Source organism: Sarcophilus harrisii, chromosome 2 (assembly GCF_902635505.1).
Source record: "Sarcophilus harrisii chromosome 2, mSarHar1.11, whole genome shotgun sequence".
Taxonomy (NCBI): domain Eukaryota; kingdom Metazoa; phylum Chordata; class Mammalia; order Dasyuromorphia; family Dasyuridae; genus Sarcophilus; species Sarcophilus harrisii.
In genome coordinates, this window is record NC_045427.1 from 165,206,454 (window position 1) to 165,225,839 (window position 19,386).

Consider the following 19,386-nt stretch of genomic DNA (forward strand, 5'->3'; position numbering starts at 1 on the left):
AACAAAAAAAAAAATACAATGATCTGCTCCAGCCTCTCAGCCTCTCAAGACAAACCTTTCCTGGCAAACTTCCAGATTATGTTTAGCTGATAAATTGTACTTCTAATCTTCTTGAATTTTCCCAGTCAAGCACTATTTTTGAGGCTGAATTTAATAATTGGTCATGAGGGTATGAGAGGAGCTTAGAAAATCACATATGCCTTCTCCACCATCTTGGCTCCCTTTTCCTCTTGAACTTCTTTGAATGAAATTGCCTTTCAGATTTCTGAGAAATATGATGCATTTATACCTTCACACATAGGTAGAGGGAGGGGAAATAGTTTTAATATCATTATAAGAAATAGGGGAAAAAAAACCTTCTTAACCATGTTGTCATTTAAAGAATTCTGCACTTACACCCAGGAGATTTGAGTATGAATCCTGACTTAAGGCTTTTCCTGTTCATATGACCTCTAGCAAATTACTTCCCATCATTGAATTTCATATTCCTCATTTATCAAGTAAAAGTGTAGGATGAGATGATCCTCTTAAGTTTAAATGCTGTCATCCTAATATTTAAAGGGATAAAACAAGGTAATAATACTCAGGAAGCTAAAACATTGGCAAGAAGTGCTAAGTGTTGCTGACCTATTCCAACTTCCAAATAAGGGTATCTGATCCATAGATACAGTGATTGCTTCTTTAGTTCAAAAATTTTTTCCCCATTTCTTCATTGTGATCCTTCCCTTTAAGATTTTTTTTTAACAGCTGACATTAGGAGTTCAAAAAGAGAATCTTCCATGCAATGAATTGATTACAATCAATGGGAAATGCTGTTGAGTTTTTGGCCTCATAGCAAATCCTTACACTTTATTACCTGATAAAATAAAATAGGCACAAGATTTCAATATAAACTCTACTGGCATATTAAATAGTGTGGCATGTTATATATATATTGAAATTTTAAAAAAATACAGCCCTCTGGTTATTATACTATATCCTTAATGAATCAATGAATAAACATCTGTTGAGTATCTAGTATGTGCCAGGTTCTGTGTCCTAAAAATCAAACAGAAATTAATCATATTAATTAGAACCATAGAAAACCATTAATAACAATAACAATTATGACATCTAGCATTCATATAATACCTCTTTTGTGCCAGATATTGTACAAAGCATTTTGAAAATATTACATTTTTATCTTCAAAATGACTCTTCAATGTATATATTGTTTTTATCTCAATTTTCTTAGTTGCAGAGACTGAGACAGAGATTAAGTGATTTGTCCATAGTCACAAAGATTGGTAAGTGTCTGAAGTGGGATTTTAATTTATATATCCATTCCTCGAGATCCAGTGCTCTATTCATTGAGCAACCTAGTTAGCTACATTAGAACCAGAATTGATCTTAGATATCATCTTAAAGATACTCCATCATTTTGCATCTGAGGTAGCAGAGGCCTATAGAGAAGCAAGTGCTTTATTCAAGGTCATTGGCTAATAGATAGAAAGTCTGAGACCTGAATTCTATTTTTGATTCCCAATTGATCATTACAGCTTTTTTCTAATATGCATTCTAATCTTCTTCATGAACATTATGAATTAATTGAATTTTTCAATACTTCTGTGACATCGATTGGTATTCAGAATTCTTTTTCTCTGCTAAGCAAATTGTCACAGATTAAATGTTTTTCCCCATAGAGAAAGCAAAATTATTTATCAAAGCATATTTCATAAAACTTCTTCCTCTGTTGTATTAGGGCTTCCCTATCTCCTTTGAAATACTTTAAATGGAAGACTTTTAGCCAAAGTGAAAATGAGTTTAATGAAGTAATATCCCAAAATTTCTATACAGAAATTATCTCTAATTGTCAGTGATTGTTATCCCCGTCTCCCACTACCAAGCAATCTCCCTCCAGCATTCAGCACCATGGTCAGAGTAGAGATGAAAAATTAGTATTATGATATTTCTTTACAAAATGCCCTCACATATTTCATTAATTCACAGAAAATTACATATAATTTAAAAGCAAAAATTAAAAATCAAATTTATTGGTTAAAAAATAGTAGACTGATATTCTTTGTACACATTTTTGAACATAGAACTCCTCTCTCTCTCTCTCTCTCTCTCTCTCTCTCTCTCTCTCTCTTTCTCTCTCTTTCTTTGTGTGTGTGTGTGTGTGTGTGTGTGAGTGTGTGAAAGTAACTAAGAATTATAATTTTCCCAAAGCCCTCTAGAATATTGTGAGCCCCATTGATTTATCTGAGGTAGCTTAAGAAAATGTTTATCTGGAATGCTAAAATAGGGATCAAAGATTTCTGCAGAACTATATATATATATATACATATATATATATGTATATATATATATATATATATATTAGAACTATATATTTTTTTCAAATTGTTATTTTATATTGAGAAACAGTGTTGTGTAGGGGGCACCATAGAGAATTATATAAGATCTAGGTTCTCTCTCAGTCATAAGCAAATCATTTATTCTCTGAATGACTCAAATTACCATCTAAGATCATAACTTAAATATGAATTATTTATTTGAATTGGTAAAAGTAGATTATTCTCCATGAATTTCCCACATCAATGAAATCATAGTATCTTTTCCTCCCTTACCAAATTCTATTATAGAGTATTTTTGGTAATTAATGAAATCTTTATGCTCCAAATAAATTAGATCTCTACCTGGAAGAAAGTTTAGCATCAAAGGAGAGTAGTTGTTCTGAAAAAAAAATGTGAATGTTTGTGATCTCTAATCCCAAAATGAATGAAAAGTATGCAATATACATCCAGAATATTTTGTTTAATATTGCATGTTATGTTTTGGTGAGAACAACAATATTATTTAGAAATGATTCAGAGTGAGGCAAATAGTATGTGAAATGTTTTGGGATCATATTAAATGAGAGTCTAGTGAGAAAGCTGGGAATTTTTGTATAAGAGAAGAGAAGGCATGAATGACATGACAGTTGTCAGTTTTATCTATTTTTCTTAGTCTCAGATTTTAGAACTGGGGATACTGATTGGACATTGAAAAGAAGGTTTCAAAATAGAACAAGTTGCCTTGAAGTGGATTGGGGTTGTAATAGATTCCATTTCTCTAGATCTTTTTATGAAATGGTTGGGTGACATCTTATGAAGATCACTGTAGAGGATATCCTATTTCAACCACTGATCACAGTCAATTATGTCTGAAATATTATGTTCTCCCTGTAATAAACTATGATTCTAAGAATTATGTTCTGAAGCAAGAAATGGGACTTCTTTTCTTTAGTTCTTTAAACTCAACAAAGAAATGCTCTTCATGAAAAATTAGTTTGAAATAATAATATATGTCAAGTTTGTACAGAGGAGCAAAGTATGTTTTTATTCTACCATGTGTTAAATTTAATATATAGTAATATAATTTATATATAATACAAACAATAATTCCATTTTATTGTTATACACCATGTAACAAATGCTATTTTGTTGACTAACTTGATTTTATATTGATTTTTATGATTTTTCATGAATTTGATTTTGCAAATAATAGGATGAAGTAATTTTGTTAAACCAAGAATCTATTATGTAATACACTATAGAAGATGTTTATAAAAGAATAATTAATCTCTTTCCTCAACAATCCATTTTGTGGAACGACTGAGGACCAGAAAATATTGATGTTTAAAATAGATTTGTGGAGCTCTTTTCTTAGTCATTGAATATAACTTCTCTCTACTTATATCTGAAATCATTTGAGAATGAATAGAGAAAAATTCCATCTGTCACCTTTCTGATGATCAAGAAGAATGGAATTATTCCACTATTTATGCTAATTAATTGATGTTTGAAAATTTTAGTGACATAAAAATAATAATCATATGCTAAACAGGGTTTGTATGAGGTTTGCTTAACTATGAAAAAGTGTTATTTTCTTCTTGGATAGTTTTCTTTAATAGTAAAACAAACGCGAACCACAGAGTTATATTTTTACACAGGAAACTAAGAATGGTCTGGGATCAATTTTCAAAAGTTATACTAGCCATCTGACTATCTCAGAACCTTTTCCAGTTTGATGCTTGTCAGGCACAAGCAGATATTGAGGGGAGAGTGGAGAAAAGCAACAGGTCTCTTCCTAATGGTCAGTGGATTTCTAGAATCACAAGGAACAACAGAACATATCTCTTGCATCAATTTTACAGGAAATGATAGGAGACACAGATTCACACAAAAGATCCTTCAGAAACAACATTCCTTGCTTCAGAATTTACTAAAATATAAATTCCAGAACAAATATTATGTATGTAAATACAACACATGCCATACTTCTGCATCAATCTTTCCCAGAAAACTGGGAAAGAAAGTTAGTCAAATGATCAATGTTGAGGGTATATAAATATGAATTCTTACCCACATCAATTGCCTCTAACAAGGGAAAAGCTGATGAAAACATAATTCTACTTTCATCACTTTACTCTCATTAATTCAAACTTTCTAAGACATAGTCTGATATGAAACTCTGCTAATTATGATTGTGTAATGGACTTGACTTCACAGAGCACCTGCAGGCTTATTTTTCAGGAATTTGCATCATTATGGTTCTCTGTTGGCAATCCTAAATAATTAGTATTGCTAACAAACTTGTACCTGAAAGAGATGAACAAGGTGGGGTGTGATATATCACAACCAGCATTCAACAGAACAAGTCCTGTGTGCTTAACAAGAGACAGGCATAACTCAGTGGTTTTCCTTCACATGGGTCTCATCAAACAGTCTTGGTGGTTTTGATCTGTTTGCAGTTTATAGCCATGGAGGTTCATTTTCTCCTGAATGCATGTGGCAGGGCTCAACATCAAACTGAAACCCAGAAGTTTCATTTAGCTCAGCTGCCCAGGGGCTCCTGAGGTTGTGAGGTTTTGTGGTGTTGTGAGACAGAGATGAGTTAGAATGAGCCAGACAAGACATATGACTAAAGTCCTTTTTTTAGGCTGGGACTGTGTGTGCTGGGCCTCAGGCTTATAGAAGCCTAAAGAGAACCATGGCAACTTTAATTTCTCTTAGGTCAAATGTGCGGTACATAGAGTAGGGTCAAATTGTTCACTCTGATTTCTGGCCCTAAATCTACAGCCGTCCCATCATTTTAAAAACAATTATTCTTTTCTTTCTGATTTATAGAGCTTTAAACAATCAAATAAAACATTAGGTTATATGTTGGGATCTATACTCAGATCATTTTCCCATGGAAATTATTAATTATGGAACATTAAACCTTGCTATAGTTTTCCCTGATTAATATATATATATAACATAGGTGCCAGCGACAGAGCTAAGAATAGACAAGGTATGTAACTAGCTTGGGATATATATATATATATATATATATATATATATATATATATTTAATTATATATATTTGTATATATGTATATACATACACACACATACATATAAATATATATTACATTTGTAAATATTTGTAATGCTCCTGTTCATGTAGCATACATTAAATCAAATGTGATGTAGAACTCTAGTGGATGCTTATCTGTAAGGAGTCCCATATTTAAATGTGGACATCTATGTGATAGTGGATTTAGTGCCCAGCCTGGAGTCAGGGAAACCTGGATTCAAATATGATCTCACACACTCACTACATGTATGACACTGGGTAAATCACAATCCTGTTTGCCTTAGTTCCTCTTCCATAATATGATCTGGAAAAAAAAATGTCAAACCACTCCAGAATATATATCAAGAAAACTTTAAATGGGGTCACAAAAAAGTACTACATGACCAAAAAATTATTGAACAAAAACAAAAGCAACAAAGCTTAAATACAAGGATAACAGTGGTGAAAACATTTTTCCCCTAAGTTATATAAATATTTTGCCTCAGCACTGATAAACTCGGTAAATGTTTGTTAACTGGTTGGTTTCATTGAGGATGGCTATGTGATACTATTCTGTTGACTACTTAATTATAGGGATGAGCTTGATGCCAACTGTGTAGCATAATGATATTTAAACCAGGCCATTAGCTTAACATATCTATGCTTTTTCATGGGTGTCCCCAATTCTGTTCCTTAGTAATCTTTCATAAATTTTCAAGGTTTTCCATTTTGATCTTCAAGAATTATTTATCAAAATAAAGACATATTTATGAAGAATTGCACCTTAGGGTAACATGTTAAGGGAAGATACGTTATTTTGATTAAAAACACACTGAATGTGAAAAGGATTCTGTGAAGTAGTAGGGATGGAAAACCAAAATCAACAAAAATACTTGACCTCAAGAAGCTTATAGTTTCCTAATGGCCATTTCCTTTACAAGCCTTAAAAATACAAAATGTTATTTAGCATTGTTGTCTTTATAATCTCCTTATTTTTATCCTTTTCAATGAGGTTCAATTAGAAATAGTCTCAGGCCAAGTTTATATCATAATATTTCTCCTTTTATATTTAATGATCTCTAGTATATGGTGGTAAATAAAATGGTTGCTTGTTGTAATTGAATAAGTATTGAAATGTAAGCCCTTCTTTTCTAAATTGATTGAAAGCATCTTGGGACAGCTCCCATAGTGATAGTAGTAGTAGATTTTTGTTCAACTATTTGATTATATTTGATTCTGTGTGACCTGGAATTCATAGTACATGAAGCCTTTCTATTATTCATTATATCCCAAAGTCTGTCCAAGCTCATGTTTGTTGTTTCCATGACACTATCTATCCATCTCATGCTCTTTTCCTTTTATCCTCAATCTTTCTCAAAACCAGGGTCTTTTCAAATGATATATATTTCTTCAATATGTGACCAAGGTAGTTGATCTTCAGCTTTATTATTTGTCTTTCCAATGACTAGTCTGAATTAATTTCTTCAAATTTCAACAAATTTGATCTCCCTGTTGTGCAAAAGATTTTCAAAAGTTTTTTTCTAACAATACACTTTATAAGCATAAATTCTTTTTTTTTAAATTTGTCTTTCTTTATTTTTAATGCCTTATGAATCATGTTGGGAGAGAAAAATCAGAGCAAAAGCAAAAAAAAAAAAAACATTGGAGAGAGAAAAAAAACAGAAAAAAGAAATGAACATAGCATATGCTGATTTATATTCAGTTTCATTGGTTCCTTTTCTGGATGTAGATGGCATTTTCTGTCCAAAGTCTATTAGTATTTTTTTGGATCATGGAACCATTGAGAAGAATCCAAACTTTCATAGTTGATCATCACATAGTTTTGTTGTTATTGTTTACAATGTGTTTCTTGTTCTGCTTGTTTCGCTCAGAATCAGTTCATATAAATCTCTCCAAACCTTTCTAAAATCAGATTGTTCATTATTTTTATAGAATAGTAATTTTCCATTACCTTCATATACCACATCTTATTCAGCCATTCCCCAATTGATGAATATCTACTCATTTTCTAACTGTTTGCTATTATCAAAAGCGCTGCTACACATATTTTTGCATATGTGCATCTTTTCCCTGCCTTTATGATTTCCTTGGTATACAGATCCAGGAGTGACAAGAGTATATACAGTTTTATAGCCCTTTGGGCATAGTTCCAACTTGCTCTTTAGAATGGTTGGATCAGTTCAAAATTCCACAAATAATGCATTAGTATCTCAAGTTTCCCACTTTCCCTCAAACATTTATCATTATTGTTTCCTGTCATCTTAGCCAATCTGAGAAGTATGATGTAGTACCTAAGAGCTGTTTTAACTTGCATTTCTCTAATCAATAGTGACTTAGAGTTTTTTTTTTCCTATGACTCTAGATGACATAAACTTCAACCCCTTAAAACTGTCTGTTCATATCCTTTGACCATTTATAAGCTGAGAATGACTTATATTCTTATAAATTTGATAATAAAATTTATTTTAAAAAATAAATTAATAAATAAATAAAATAAATCTTAAATTACTTTAGAAATGAGACCTTTATTAGAAACACTAGGTGTAAAGATATCTCCCCATCTTTGTACTTCACTTTTTATCATCTTGTTGATTTTGTTTGTGCAAAACCTTTTTAATTTAATGTAATCAAAGTTGTCCATTTTGCCTTTAATAATGTTCTCTAATTCTTTTTTGTTCATAAATTCCTTTCTTGTCCAAAGTTCTGATAAGTAAATTATCCCTTGTTCTCCTAATTTACTTATGGCATCCCTCTTTATGCCCAAATCATGTACCTATTTGTACCTTTTTTGATATAGGTTATGGGCTGTAGGTCTATGCTGAGTTCCTGACATATAATTTTATAATTTTCCTGGCAATTTTTGTGAAAGTGAGTTCTTTATCCCAGAAGCTAATTTTGAGGTTTATCAAATATTAGATTAATATAGGCCTTGATTATTGTGTTGTATGTATTTAACTTATATCACTGATCTATCACTCTATTCCTTACCCAGTCCCAAATGATTTTGATGACTGTTGTTTTATAAAATAGTTTTAGTCTGGTACTGCTAAGACACCATCACTTATATTGTTTCATTAATTCTCTCAATATACTTGACCTTTTCTTCTTCCAGATGAATTTTATTGTTATTTTTCTAGCTCTATGAAATAATTTTTGACAATTTGATTGGTATGACACTGAAGAAATAGACAAATTTAGGCACAATTGTCATTTTTATTGTCTTAGCTTGGCCTACCCATGAGCAACTGATATTTTTTCAACTGTTTAGATATGATTTTTTTTGGGTATGAAAAATGTATAGGAATGTTCATATAGTTCCTGGGTTTGTTTTGGTATGTAGACAAATATTTTATTTTGTCTACAATTATTTTAAATGGAATTTCTCTTCTATCTTTTGCTGCTGCATTTTGTCAGTAAAATATAGAAATGTTGATAATTTGTGTGTGAAACCATAGATTCTGTAGCACTCAACTCTTACAGCCTTATATCACTGCTGAAAAAACCTATAGTTTTGGCTATATGAGCCTTTATCAGTAAGTTGATATCTCTGTTTTTTAATATCTTGTTCAGATTTGCCTTAGCTTTCCTTCCAAGTAGTAAAAGACCCATTGCTTCAGTTGCCATCTGCAGTGATCATTGTGCCCAAAAATAAAAAATCCAACACTGCTTCCTTTTCTTCTTTCTCTGTGTACCAGAAAGTGAGACGAGTTGCCAAGATGTTAGCTTCCATAGTAGGTAGGACAAAAGGAACCCCATATAACACAATTTTTCTCAAAATTTGTTTTAATTTCTTGTCCTCTGAAATGCCAAAATATTTCATTCCATGTAGTTTGTATGTTATAAACATTTTGTATATAAGATCTATTAAAACATTGTTTTTAAATTTGTTTGAAGTAATGTTACATCTGAGCAGTGGTTACCTATAATTTTGTCTGTAAAGATACTGAAGCATCCCATATTTGCATATAATTTATTGGATCTATTGTCCAGAATGTTTAGAATTTGGGACTTGTATTCTAAAGATTTTTTGTGTTGTTTTATAAAGGATAGGAAGCTTCTAGTATTTACCATTAGTCATCTATTTTTTTCCCTATAGATGCTAAATTTTTGCTATCTGCTATGATAAACAGCTTCTACCTCTTTATTGTATATTTCACCTCATCTTCCTCATCATCATAGCTAACATTTGTATTGCTTTAAGGTATGCAATATGCTTCATAGATATCATCTTATTTTGATTTGATGTCAATAAGGGGAGATTGGTTCTATTATTATCTATTATTTTCCTCATTTTGCAAATGAGAAAACTGAAGCAAATAGGGGATTAAATGGATTTTTAAGAATTGCACAATTAGAATCAATCCAGTCATTCTGGAGAGCAATTTGAAACCATACAAAAAGAGTTATAAAATTGATTATACAATTTGATCCATCAGTTTCACTTCTGGGTATGTATCCCAAAGAGATCATGAAATGGGGGAAAGGACCCACATGTGTTAAAAGTGTTTGTAGCAAATTTTTTTTTTTGTTGCAAAGAGCTGGAAAATGAATGGATGCCCATCAGTTGGGGAATGACTGAATAAATTATGATTTATGAATATAATAAAATATTATTGTTTTGTAATAAATAATGAATAGGCTGATTTCAGAAAGCCTGGAAAGACTTAAAAATGAACTGATGCTAAATGAACTGAATAGAATCAGGAGAACATTATACACAGTAACAGAAACATTATATAATGATTAACTATGATAGATTTAGCTCTTCTCAACAATACATTGATCCAAAACAATTGCAGTAGACTTGGGATAGAAAAAGCTAGCTGAAGCCAATGGTAGAATTTTGGATACTGAATACAGATCGAAACATAATATTTTCATGCATTTTGTTTGCTTTTTTCTTAGTATTTTTCTCTTGTGTTCTGATTTTTCTTTCACAACATGACTAATGTGGAAATATGTTTTAAATGATTGTATATCTCTAGCAGGGAGGAAGAGAGAAATTTGGGACTCAAAACCTTATAAAAATTAAATTCTCATGGGAAAAAAAATCATATAATTAGTAAGTAACTGAGGATGGATTTGAAATCAGGTCTTCCTGACATCTAATGCTTCTCTTTTGTACACCCAGATACATAATTATTATCAACATTTTCACTCTTTAAGAAAAGTCTTTTGTGCTCATTTTGGCAGCAATATGCTAAAATAAAATTATATAGAGATTAGCAAATCCTCATGCAAGGATCATTTGCAAATTTATGAAATATTTTAAATTCCATGTATTCTATTCCATTCTATTTGTATAAAGCTTCAAAACTTAGTCATTTTAAAATTTTTGACATGAAATTGATGTTTTAAATTATTATATTTATCTCACAGGTTTACCTTAAGGATCAAGTGAGACATATTTAAATACTCTGAAAACCCAAGTATGATATTATTAGTGTTATAATTTTTGTTATTATTACTATTGTTCTTATTCTTTTTATTGTTACTAACTATTCTTTCCTAGGGACAAGTCACTTTTGGTACTATTTGATAAACTGATGGTATCTATTTCTTGGTGGTCTTTTTCTTACTTTCTGAAATGCGGTTTATTTGTTTCACAATACTCCTCAGTAAGGTCATTTTTTGAAAAATCATTTTTCAGAAGAGATAAATATCTTTCTATTGGTAATTTGGAGTTAGCACACTCTGTGTCATTGGGCAGGTTTTCATTTTGTTCTATCTGTATCAATTTTGTTGTATATTTTCTTTTAACCAAGGAAAACATTAAAACTAATATGATGATATGTTAAGACTAGTTAATTGCTCAAATCTGTATTTCCTGTTAAAAACTAAAACCACTTAATTACTCTAAATCTGTACTTCCTATTAAATTTTGACTTTAGGATTCTAGTCAGTCTTTTAACACATATGTTTTATGTGTCTTATTTGAGTGTATTTTTAAGTATTGCTTTTATCTATTAATTCAATTGACTTCTATTTAAAAAGTAAAAGCCTTCAGTTTTAATTCATATATAATATACAATAAGAATTTTATACTTATCAATTGCAAGTTTTATTTTAATCCCATTGAAGAATGTTTCCATGAGATAAAGTAATTGTTAAATGTGCTTTGTCAGAGGAACCATGATATTAACTACATATACATATAATATTTTAAAACAACTCCCATACCTATTCCTATTCAGAAGTGATGATGATGGTACTAAGATGAAGCAGAATAATAGTGAGCTTAAACTACTTTCCTAGGAGATGCTAAATTTTATACAAATTATTTTTAACATTATTGTGTTGGAGCCATATTTTAAATATATAACTTCTTTTCATTCAACCAGTTTTGGATCTGCATAATAGTATTATTCCTTAAGCAATATTCCTCTGTCTTCAGCAGAACAAAATGATACATATCATGTCCCTAGGATATAAAAACTATTTTATTTTTTAAAGTTTTTTTTATTAAAAAAACATATGCATGGATAATTTTTTTAACACTGACCCTTGCATGTCCTTGTGTTTCAGATTTTCCCCTCCTTCCCCTCATCCCTTCCCCTAGATATGAAGTAATTCAATATATCTTACACATGTTAAAATATGTTAAATCTAATATGCCTTAACATATTTATGCACTTCTGTTACTGTACAAGAAAAATCAGATTAAAAAAAAAAAAAGTAAATCAGTGAGTAAATGCTTTCTAAGTGAACAACAACAAAAAGAGTGTGAATGTTATATTGTGATTCACATTCAATTCTCACAGTCCTCTTTCTGGATGTAGATGTCTCTTTTTGCCTCAAGATCACTGGAACTGGCATCAGTCATCTCTTTGTTGGAAAGATTCACATTCATCAGAATTGATCATCATATATTAGCGATGTTGCTGTGAACAATGATCTCGTGGCTCTGCTCATTTCACTTAGCATCAGTTCATGTAAGTCTCTACAGGCCTCACTAAAAATGATTCTCACGATTATTTCTTATAGAACAATAATATCCCATAACATCCATATACTATAACTCATTCAGCCATTCTCCAACTGATGAGCATCCACTCACTTTCCAGCTTCTTGCCACTACAAAAAGGGATGCCACAAACAATTTTGCACATGTGGGTCCCTTTCCTTCATTTAAGATCTCTTTAGGACATAGGCCCAATAGAAACACTGCTGGATCAAAGGGTATGCACAGTTTGATAATTTTTTGAGCATAGTTCCAAATTGTTCTCCATAATGGCTGGATGGATTGATAGTTCCAACAATGTATAACTGTTCCAGTTTTCCCACATCTCCTCCAGTATTCTTCATTATATTTTCCTGTCATCTTAGCCAATCTGAGAGGTGTATAGTGGTATCTCAGAGATATCTTAATTTGCCTTACTTTGATCAATAGTAAGAGTATCTTTTGTTATGTCCAAACTAGCTTTCTCATAGTTTGACCCAATCTCAGTCGGAGCCAGTCTCTTCCATCATTCTGGCATTCTGGCATTCTGCCAGTCTCAACCAGTCTCAACCAGTCTCCCTCCAGTCTGCCAGTCTGACTTTGGTTTGACTGCCGGTCCCCAGTTCTTATATACCTTATTACAATGAAATCATTATAGCATTTTGAATATGTGTTAGCTAGAGAACTATTACATCACTATGTTAAGTACTAAGTATATGTAAACTAGATAACCATCTTCTCATTAATTCTTCTTAGTTAAAACCTTGTTGTAAGTATCCTTGTTTCAAATATAACACAGGTGGTCATGCCCTCTCTGATTCCTCAGGAAAAGTAAGAACACCAAACGGAGGTAAGAATACCAAAGGGAAAATGAGGAGCCAAACCAGATATTGTTAGCAAGTTTCCTCTGGGCTGAAGGGTCTTATACCTCACCTAGAGTTCCCCCACTATTTGCAGCCCTGTACACCTTTTCATATGATTAGAAATGGTTTTAATTTCTTCATCTGAAAATTGCCTGTTCATATCCTTTGACCATTTATCAATTGGAAAATGGCTTGAATTCTTATAAATTTGAAACAATTCTCTATATATTTTAGAAATGAGACATTTATCAGAACCCTTAAATGTAAAAAAATATTTTCCCATTTGCTTCCCTTCTGATCTTGTCTGCATTAATTTTTATAAATAATATTTTAAAACCAATTGAAAAATATAGTCTCTGAACAAAGTTCTCAGGATTTTTCATAATGACACTGTAGGTCAGTTTTATGGATAGAGTTTAATTAAATATTTGGTAAATCATTTGATAAAATGTATTGTTCTATTCTTGTGATGATGGAAGGATATAGACTAAACAGGAATGAAATAAAGCATAAGCCAAAGGATATAAAGTAAAGCAAGAGGCCTAGGGCAAATGAAGTAGTATCTAAAAGTCAATTGTTGAGAAGATGGAGGAGAGATATAGAAGAGATTTTAAAAAACAAACAATTCAGTCCTTCCCATCAAGGAATATATATCTCACTTGGAGACTATGACATGGGACTCATTAAATAATTAGATTCAAAGAGTAATAATGGATTTCTGTTAAATTTGCAAGTCTCCAAAGAAATATTTCAGGAATTTGTTCTTCATTCTGAACTATTAAATATTTTGTTAAAAACTTAAAAAACACAGATGGCATATTTATGAAATATTCAGATAACAATGAACTATTGTATAAATTGATAATGGCAAAAAAGATGAATGTTGTAAGAGGATCAACTGAGGAACTTGAAAAGTTGAGCTTGAAGAATAAAAATTGTACAGGCAGGAGGGTAGATGATGAGAAAAGGCCAGGAGAGTGCTTTTCAAGTATTTGAGGAGCTGCCATGTGGAAGAGGAATTATATTTTTCTTTTTCTGCTTAAAGGTGGGATTACATGGGTTGAAGTTGAAAAGAGGTTATTTTAAATTTGAGCTAAAGGGGAAAAATATTTCTTACTAACAATTAGTGTTGACTAAAAGTGGAACTAAGTGTTTTCTCTTTCACTGAAGGCCTTATGAGCAGAGATTGTAAAGCCATGTGTTGGGTATCTTATAATTGGGATTCCTTTTGTGCTGGATTAAATTGTTTGGATTAAATGGTCACTAACGTATCTTCCAACTCAAAATTCTGTGACTTATCCAGATAAGTAAATGGAGGGTAATTTGAAGAAGCTGAGAGTATATTATTAAATGAGGAATAAATCTAAAAAATGCTTCTTATAGAGGATTGGACTGAGGAGAAGAGGAGTATATTTCAGGCAATTTACAAAAAATCAAAGAAGTGGAAAACAATATCCTGAGTTTGGAGAAAAGTTATTGGGTCAATTTGACTGAATTTAGTGTTCCATTGTTTCCAATTCATTTTAATTTGTTTTTTTTTATGGGATGTTTTTTTTCTTAGAGATGGAATAATGTCTATTGAGCAAAAACTCTGTCCATATTCTCATGCATTGCAAAAGAGAAGATTGTAATACAAATAAAAAAGGAGGATAAACTATGTTACTTTCCTGTTTTAATTAATTATTTTTGTCAAGTTTCCAATTCTTACTAAGTTCAGTTGTTTCTAGCTCCTAAGGGACAGAGAATGTTGTTATTAGTGCCCTCAAAATTTCAGTTGCACATTGACTCAACTTGATTTATGATTCTGCTCTGGTTGATATAGAAAGATGAATATACTGCCAAGATCTTGATGAACTAGACAAGTTGTAGAGTTGTACTAAATAACATTAATAAAGTTATATTTGTTTCATAAAAGAGATTTTTGATTGATGTTCTTAAAGGAATCATTACTAACTGACTCTCTGTCTCTGTATCTCCCCCATTATAGTGATCTCACTTTTAAAAGCACTCAGTTACTACAAACAAACTGAATGCTTTGTTCTTGGGTGGATTATTCAAATCACTTTTTATCTTTCATTATTATATCTACTGAATTTTTTATACTCATGGAATTTTTTTCATTCTCTTTATAAGCCAACTTTTTTCCCCTCTGTCCCTTAAGGAATATGTTTTTTTTTTTTTTTTGAGAAGTGGAAAAATCTATTTTAAATAAATACCTCATTCCAGGCTTGTGGCTCTTTCTCCCTTATATCTATTTGTTTTACACGTGGTCAGCACCATCTGGCATTGGTATTGACCAATGTGGACAGCCTAGTCTTTTTATAAATGTCATTTTTTTTCTTTGAGTGCAATAAGTTTCATTTATCCAAAAGGTAAAAAGAAAGAAAAGAAACAAAAACTCAGTTAAACCAAGTTTGAGCATCCTTCCTGAGTCCCTCTTCCTCACTGGCCCTCATTTCCCATACTTGGGCTGCCCCTTGAGCAGGGCGGTGAGAGGCTACCTGGCATTAAATCGAGTGGAATGTTCCTTTGGCAAATAGAAACCTCTCTCTCCACTCAGCAGGGGAAAGCTTCAGTTTCTTCCCCAAAAGGAACTGCAGTGGCAAGCCATAATCATCAGAGTGGTTTCATAACACTTCTACTGTTTTGGAACTAGCTGTACTTGACATCTGTGCACTTCAGGCCAACAAGAAAAGTTCTCCCTCTAGCAGCTCTGCAAATGTACTTTTTTTACCTTTCTCTAATAATTCAGTCAGGTTTTACCAGACCAGACAAGCAGGAGATGACTTTTCCATAGCCATTTACTCATGCCAGGAAAGCTCATGGCTTAGTTACATTTCTCTCCATTGGTGCTAATTCTGTAGCTTCTGTTTTTTATTTCATCTGGATGAATTCCTTCAATGTCAGTTCTATGATCTCATTGAAATGACACTCTTCCCCAAATATGATCATTTGGATTAATTTACCTCAGTCCAAAGAATTTCAATCTGATTTAAGAACACACTTTTCAAAGTACCTTTATTCACTTTTCAGTGTCCCTTGGGCAGAAGATATTTTATGAGAACAAATGAGCCACACCAAAAAAATATGGACAAACCTCCTGAATCAGCTATTTTCAATCTTAGCAGGACAATGTGGACTTGCCATCACATCTGTTGAGAGTCTTTAGTTAGATCTTACTTCAGGAAGCTAGCTAAAGTAAGGATTAAGACAAAGGTATCTTCTAGATTACTATGAAGGAGACTTAGATTGAGGGAATGGAATTGTCTAAGCATAGAGTCATTTTTCCATCAAGAAATTTGGGAGAAAAAAACAGAGAGAGAGGGAAAGAATTGTCTTCAGCTGTTTATTATTATTATTATTTTAATTAAAGCTTTTAATTTTTCAAAACATATGTGTGGACAACTCTTTCACATTAATCCTTGCAAAATTTTCCCTCCCTTCCCCTATGCCCTCCCCTAGATGGCAAGCATCCCAATATATATTAAACATGGTAGAAATATATGTTAAATCTAATGTATGCATACATATTTATGCAATTATTGTGCTACACAAAAAACAATAAAAAATGCCACTGCAAAAAATCAAATCAAACCATTAAAAAATAGAAGCAAAATAAAATGCAAGCAGCAACAAGAGTGAAAATGTTATGTTGTAAACCATATTCAGTTCCCACAGTTCTCTCTCTGGGTGTAGATGGCTCTCTTCATCACTGAAGAATTGGAACTGGTTTGAATCATCTATTGTTGAAGAGAGACATGTCCATCAGAATTGATTCTGATGTCCATCAGAATCAAGAACAATAATCTTGTTATTGACATGAATAATGATCTCCTGGATCTGCTCATTTTACTGGAGAGAGGTCTCTCCAGGCCTCTCTGTGGGTTGTTCCTTACAGAAAAATAATATTCCATAACATTCATATGTAATAATTTATTCAGCCATTCTCCAATTGATGGGTGTCCATTCAGTTTCCTGTCTCTAGCCACTAAAAAAAGGGCTGCCACAAACATTTTGCACATGTGGGTCCCTTTCACTCATTTAAGATCTTTTTGGGATATAAACCCACTGGGTCAAAGGGTATACACAGGTTGAAAACTTTTTGAGCATAGTTCCAAATTGTTTTTCAGAATGATTGGATCCATTCACAGTTCCACCAACAATGTATCAGTGTCCCAGTTTTCCTACATCCCTTCCAAAATTCGTCATTATCGGTGTTTGTCATCTTTGCCAATCTGACAGGTGTATAGTAGTATCTCAGAGTAGTCTTAATTTACATTTCTCTGATCAATATTGATTTGGAATGCCTTTTCATATGACTAGAAATAGTTTCAATTTCTTCATCTGAAAAATATCTGCTCATATCCTTTGACCATTTGTCAGTTGAAGATTGGCTTGATTTCTTATAAATTTGAGTCAATTCTCTATGTATTTTAGAAATGAGGACTTTATCAGAACCTTTGAATATAAAAATGTTTTCCCAGTTTATTGCTTCCCTTCTAATCTTGTCTGCATTAGTTTTGTTTGTACAAAAACTTTTTAGTTTGGTATAATCAAAATTTTCTATTTTGTGATCAGTAATGATCTATAGTTCTTCTTTGGTCATAAATTCCTTCCTCTTCCACAGGTCTGAGAGGTAAACTATCCTGTGTTCCTCTAATTTATTTATAATCTCATTCTTTATGTTTAGGTCATGAATCCATATGGTGTTAAGTGTGGGCCGATGCCTAGTTTCTGCCATACTAGTTTCCAATTTTCCCAGAAATTTTTGTCAAACAGTAAGTTCTTATCCCCAAAACTGGGGTCTCTGGGTTTATCAAAAATTAGATTGCTATAGTTATTGACTGTTTTGTCCTTTGAAGCCAACCTATTTCACTGATCAACTAATCTATTCTGTAGCCAATACCAAATAGTTTTGGTAACTGTTGCTTTATAACAAAAATTTAGATCTGGTACAGTTAGGCTACCTTCATTTGATTTTTTTTTTATTAATTCCCTTGAAATTCTTGACCTTTTGTTTTTCCATATGAACTTTGTTGTTATTTTTTCTGGTCATTAAATTAGTTCTTTTGGAACTCTGATTGGTATAGCGCTAAACAAATAAATTAGTTTAGGTAGTATTGTCATCTTTATTATATGTGCTCGCCCTATCCAAGAGCATTTAATGTTTTTCCAATTTGTTACATCAGACGTAATTTGTGTGAAAAGTTTTGTAGGTTTGCTCATAGAATTTCTGATTTTCCCTTGGCAGATAGATTACCAAGTATTTTATACTATCAGTAGTTACTTTAAATGCAATTTCTCTTTGTAACTCTGACTGTTGGATTTTGTTAGTGAAATGTAAGAATGCTGATGATTTAGTGGATTTATTTTGTATCCTGCAACCTTGCTAAAGGTGTGGATTGTTTCTAGTAACTTTTTAGTAGACTCTCTGGGATTCTTTAAGTGTACCATCATATCATCAGCAAAGACTGATAGTTTGGTTTCCTCATTGCCTACTCTAATTCCTTTAATCTCTTTCTCAACTCTTATTGCCAAAGCTAGCATTTCTAATACAATATTGAATAGTAACAGTGATAATGGGCAAACTTGTTTCACTCCTGATCTTATTGGGAATGGTTGCAGTTTTTCCCCCTGACTTATGATGCTTACTGATTTTAAATAGATGCTGCTGATTATTTTATTTATTTATTTATTTTATATGTATGGGTAACTTTATTGCATTGACAATTGCCAAACCTCTTGTTCCAATTTTTCCCTTCCTTCCCCCCACTCTCTCCCCCAGATGGCAGGATGACCAATAGATGTTAAATATATTAAAATATAAATTAGATATACAATAAGTATACATGACCAAACTGTTATTTTGCTGTACAAAAAGAATCAGACTCTGAAATATTGTACAATTAACCTGTGAAAGAAATCTAAAATGCAGGTGGGCAAAAATATAGGGATTGGGAATTCAATGTGATGGTTTTTAGTCATCTCCCAGAGTTTTTTTGCTGGGCGTAGCTGGTTGAGATCTTAGAGAAGGGAAAGGGACCCACATGTGCAAAATCATGTGTTTTTCTGGCAGCCCTTTTTGTAGTGCTAGAAACAGGAAACTGAACGGATGCTCATCAATTGGAGAATGGCTAAATAAGTTGTGGTATATGAATGTTATGGAATATTATTGTTCTGTGAGAAATGACAAACAGG